Here is a 5,891-nt window from a genome sequence, read left to right on the forward strand (position 1 = left end):
ATCAGTGATGGTCACCGGGAGACAATTAATTTACCTACCAGGCAAAAACATGACAACGGTTCTAATTCCAACCTTCTCCATCAGAAAAGAAACAAAGGATTCCCTAGTATTGTGGCTACTATACACTCACTTTAAAGCAGAACCCCAACTTGAATAATAAAAGTATTGTTGTATTTGTAGTACACTCAATACCGGTGCCCTGGTTTTTCATTGACTCGCAAATTCCCATCATCACCACAATCAAAATGTAAATAATGCATGGGGGGGGGGTGCGGTTCAATCAGTCCAGTACTTATGGTTGTGCATCACTAAGCATCGCACAGACACTTCCTGTCTTCTGCCGAGTAGTTTGTACTGCCCTCTGTTCCCCTGTCACCACCCCTAAAGGAACCTGGAAACTACACTTTAGTCCCAAAGGAATCATGGGAAGTGTTGTTTCCGGAAATGTTGTGCGCCCAACTGAAGATCCTCCTGGTGCTCTGGACTAGCAGGAAGCTAGGGAGTTATGATGACATTCTAAATACTTTTAAAGCTGAAAAAGGCAAATATAATAAAAGTATTAATGGGGTAGCGGCTGTGAGCGCAGACATGATCCTGGAATTGCACCATAACCGCTCCAAGCTCACTTTTAGTTTACTCATTTGTATTGAGATCGTAGTCTAACAGGGGAGTGAGCTTGGAGTGGTGACTACTTAACAACACACAAAGGGACCATGAGGAACAAAAGTAGCCACCTCCCCCCAAGAAAGGGCATTGTCAGCACAAAAGCAATCAGGTTTTACTGCTATCCGGAACTCATTTAGAGAGATTTACCTTCACTTTCTGTTCTGCTTATAATGGTTTCAACAGAAAGGAAGTGAGGGAAAATCTCCAACGTCAACAGAATTTTCTTCTTTTACCAGTCAGATTTTTCTTGCTGCATGTCCCACTGTTGCACATTCTCCCTCATTTCCTGCCCAGAAGAAATGGAAGGAAGGAGAAATCTCTTTAGTCGAGTCCCAGATAGGGATTCTAACACTTCTCCACATTTTCCAAAACTTAAAAAAAAAGTTTTAATTGGACATAAACTTTAAAACCTGCCAAACAAATCTGAACAATTAGAACTGGTCAGACAACGGAAAAAATAATAGGCACCTGAAGTGGCCCAATAAGGCGATGGTGGCCTTCTTGTTCAATAGGGGTGATTGGGTGGCCTGAGAAGATAGGACCAAGCTGGACTTTGACAGGAGAAGACAGCCACCCTGTGCCATCTTTGTAGCAAAAACGCCTTCTCTTCACGCTATTCACACTGATAACCTCTCCTTTCCATGCCATCTTTCTCTTGATACCCTCCTTCCACTCATATCGATAACCCCTCTGCTGCATGCCATCTTTTGTACCTAGAAGTCCTCCACCCCATGTCACGTTCCTATTGACAACCCTGCCACCCCATCCTCCCTGTTGACGAGCCCTCCACCCCATCCTTCCTGTTGACGAACCCTCCACTCCCTGTCACCCTCCCTGTTGACGACCCCTCCGCCCCGTCATCCTCCCTGTTGACGACCCTTCCACCCCGTCATCCTCCCTGTTGACGACCCCTCCACCCCGTCATCCCTCCTATTGACGACCCCTCCACCCCCTGCCATCTTCCATACTGACGACCCCTCCATCCTTCCTATTGACGACACCTCCACCCCGTCATCCTTCCTATTGACGACACCTCCACCCCGTCATCCTCCCTGTTGACGACCCTTCCACCCCGTCATCCTCCCTGTTGACGACCGCTCCACCCCGTCATCCTCCCTATTGACGACCGCTCCACCCCGTCATCCTCCCTATTGACGACCGCTCCACCCCCTGCCATCCTCCCTATTGACGACCGCTCCACCCCCTGCCATCCTCCCTATTGACGACCGCTCCACCCCCTGCCATCCTCCCTATTGACGACCGCTCCACCCCCTGCCATCCTCCCTATTGACGACCGCTCCACCCCGTGCCATCCTCCCTATTGACGACCGCTCCACCCCGTCATCCTTCCTATTGACGACCCCTCCACCCCGTCATCCTTCCTATTGACGACCCCTCCACCCCGTCATCCTTCCTATTGACGACCCCTCCACCCCGTCATCCTTCCTATTGACGACCCCTCCACCCCGTCATCCTTCCTATTGAAGACACCTCCACCTCGTCATCCTTACTATTGACGACCCCTCCACCCCGTCATCCTTCCTATTGACGACCCCTCCGCTCTGTGCCATCGTTCCTATGGAGAACGCCCTTCGCTCTGTGCCATCGTTCCTATGGAGAACGCCTTTCGCTCTGTGCCATCGTTCCTATGGAGAACGCCTTTCGCTCTGTGCCATCGTTCCTATGGAGAACGCCCTTCGCTCTGTGCCATCTTTCCTATGGAGAACCCCCTTCGCTCTGTGCCATCATTCCTATGGAGAAGCCCTTCGCTTTGTGCCATTGTTCCTATGGAGAATGCGCTCCGCGCCATCGTTCCAAAGGAGAACGCGCTCCGCGCAATCGTTCCTATGCAGAACGCCCTTTGCTCTGTGCTATCGTTCCTATGGAGAACACCCTTCCCTCTGTGCCATCATTCCTATGGAGAACGCGCTCCAATCAGTGCCATCGTTCCTATGGAGAACGCGCTCCAATCTGTGCCATCGTTCCTATGGAGAATGCGCTCCAATCTGTGCCATCGTTCCTATGGAGAATGCGCTCCGCTCTGTGCCATCACTCCTTTTTTATACCCCCATACACAGCCATTGTTCCTATTACTATCCCCTCATTATCTGATTCAGGCCTGTTGAGAAATCAGTACAATCTATATCTACTCATTTATAAGTCAACCATTTCAGCACATTAAATACACCAACTGTGGCGATCAGCCTCCAGGCATCAGATGAAAAAATCGTTTAGCATTGTCTGATGGAAGCATGCTCTGAAACAGCACAGAGGTGGGGGGAGATGTGACTGCACTCACAAACCCTACACAGAGCCGATGACCCCACGATCAGATCGCTACTACCAAGGCTGATCTGCCATGTGTCCCCCCCTAAACATGGAAAGCTGCATGGAAGTCAGACAGTGAAGCGCCCACACCTCTGTAACAGGGGTGAGAGGTATAGTAAGAGCGGCGCGACGGCCCGGACGGCGATTCCCGGTGACGTCAAAACGTGGGCATTCGAGTTGTGCACATACCGCTGTCACTCACCCGCTGGGGTCTCCTCACCGCATAATTCGTGGCCTCGGCCTCACACTAGCAATCGGCGTCCGGAAACCAACAACACAAGGGGTTCTCCTTCCGGGTTACGACTGTAGAAGTGACGTCATCTAGGTAGAAAGCTCCACCCCGCGTGTAACCTCATTTCGCTCGGCGAGAATCCCTTGTTACCCAAGGCTCTGTTTAGGCATGTACCATCTGCGGACCAAAGGGGGGGGGGGTTCATGAATTTCAGTGTATGTAAACCCCACATTTATCTTTCAGTGTATTTGGCATCATACCTCACTGAACAGTTTCATAAAGTATATCTAAATCCCAAACTTTTTTTTAAAGTAGGGGAGGGCAAAAACTGCTGTCACCTTTATTTTTATTTTACCATCTGTGTCTGAGTAGGGGGATTTCCGTTCACTTCCTGTCTTCTAGACACAACAGGAAGTGAGAGGATATTTTCTAATGATAGGCAATAGTTCAAACTTTCAGAGCCGCTGAGATTCCAATGCTTGTTCCAATAGTTCAAACGCAGAAAATCACTGGCTCTGCTAAGGCAGCTCTCAGATACACAGGCCTCCCTCAGTGAGTACCTGGAAGTGCAGACGTACAGATAGACAACAAGCCGCAACATAAAAGAGTCCAAAGTGCCTATAACTACTACAGTCACATAAAACCACCCAATGTGTTTCCTGGGCTATAAACCTCTCCCTTCACCTGAGCTTCGAAGAATGAAATGAGCACTTCAATAGACTCAATGGTAACTATAATCTATGACAGGGGTGGGCAAACTCCGGTCCTCCAGCTGTGGTGGAACTACGAATCCCATGAGGCATTGCAAGATTCAGCCGTCCAGTCCTGAATATTGGCCCTGCACTGTAATTAAAAATGTCAGCATGCGGACCCTGGCCAAAGTGTCTTAGAGACGAGGCTTCGGTGGACCGGTGACCAGTTGCACTAATGGAGGGAGCCTGCTGGAGTAAGATATGAGGTATTACGCCTTATTCTCCCTCCCCTAGACCGGGAGTAGGCAACCTTGGCACGGTGGGAAACTACAAATACCGTCATACCTCTGCCTTTGGAAATCATACCCGTGGTTGTTGGTCTTGCAATGCCTCATGGGATTTGTAGTTTTACCACAGCTGGAGTGCCGAGGTTGCCTACCCCTGGGCTAGACATTTTTTTTTGTGTGTTCCTGCCTCCAATGGGGCTTTAAAAGGAGAACTATGAGGTGAGTGCTTTTCACTCACCTCATAGTTCTAGCCGACCTGTGACAATGAGACTGTCACAGGTCGGCTCAGTAGATCGAGAGGTCAGCGAACACATACCGGCGTTTGCTCACCTCTCGATCCTGTCATGGCTCTCTGCTGTGACAGGGGGAGGGGCTGGATTCCCCTCTCCCCGCTCCGATCTGCCAGCGCTGACTGGCGGAACCGATGGGGGAGGGGGCGGGTAGAGCTGGCTCTGCCTCTAGATAGGCAGAGCCAGCTGTCACTCACGCAGCTGGGCGGATCCCAACGTCCAGGTCGGGATCCGCTCCGGCGTCTCAGTATACCGCGAGCTGTAGCTCGCGGTATACTGAGCTTAGGGTAACGGGAGGACGCTAGTTTGTGTCCTCCCGTTACCCTAAGGAGAACTATGGGGAAAAACACTGACCCCATAGTTCTCCTTTAAGGGAAGTATTTCTTTAATATCATTTCCTAGACAAAATGAACATTTACAGGGTTACTCACAAAAGGGTGAGGAGTTTGGAGAAGGCAGGAGAAGTGAACAATCTAGGCCAAAGTAGCTGATTTGGAATAATTCTCCAATTCAGTTCACTTTCCAGTTCAGCTATGTTGTCCTAGATTGCTCACTTCTGCCTTCTCCAAGTTCTTCACCCTTTTGTGAATAGCCCTGTATATCTTTATCGGTAGGGATGAGCTCCAGTTCAGCCTGAACCTGAGATAATCCAGACATGGAAGTTACATGGACCTCCCACTCAATCAACTGCAGGTCGCAGCATTCCCCGCTCCGCAGCTGACCATAAACAAAGGAGTGGGGTGTTTGTGCTGATGTCATTTACCTTATATGGCCACATTGCCATATTAGGTAACTTCTTTACCTATTGTAGCCATATAACAGGGGTGGGCAACTCTGGCCCTGCAGCTGTGCTTTACCTACAAATCCCATAATCCCACTGCCTTTGTTAGTCATGCTTGTGGCTTTGAGAATCTTGAAATGCCTCGTGGGAGTTTCCAGACATCTCAACTCTCCCGGATGTTCCAGGAGTCTCCCGCTATATGATAGCGGCTCCCGGACACCCGGGAGAGAAACAATTTCTCCCGGAAAGGTTTACTCTGCTTTACCTAGCAGAGTAAACCTTTCTCTGCTCTGTTTTTGTTTTGTTTTTCCTGACATCGAGGCCGCCGTCAGTCAGAAAAAAAAACAGCACAGGAATGAATAGCTAGATTGCTATCGGCAATTTCAATTTGCAATAGCCAATGGCAGACTTGCTATTGCACCCGCCCACTGCTGCTGTCAATCAGCAGAGGTGGACCTGAAGTTCTCCATCAGGTCCTCCTCTACTGACTGAAAGCAGCAGAGGGCAGGTGCAATAGGCAGCTTGCTATTGGCTATTGCAAATTGAAATTGCCAATAGCAATCTAGCTATTTTTTTTTGTTTTGTTTTTATTCTGATGGCAGCAGCTGCCAGTGC

General features: G+C 49.6%; 1 protein-coding gene across 1 annotated transcript in view; it reads right to left on the reverse strand.

Annotated features, from left to right (window-relative positions):
* PHRF1 (PHD and ring finger domains 1) overlaps nt 1–3,305 on the reverse strand; it is a 51,294-nt gene extending 47,989 nt beyond the window's left edge. The window contains exon 1 of the mRNA XM_018556049.1: nt 3,197–3,305. The gene's annotated coding sequence lies outside the window, so the exon portion shown is untranslated. The remainder of the gene's footprint in view (nt 1–3,196) is intronic.
* Between the last annotated feature and the right edge of the window lie 2,586 nt (nt 3,306–5,891).

Source organism: Nanorana parkeri, unplaced genomic scaffold (genome assembly GCF_000935625.1).
Source record: "Nanorana parkeri isolate BGI_ZX_2015 unplaced genomic scaffold, ASM93562v1 scaffold222, whole genome shotgun sequence".
NCBI lineage: Eukaryota > Metazoa > Chordata > Amphibia > Anura > Dicroglossidae > Nanorana > Nanorana parkeri.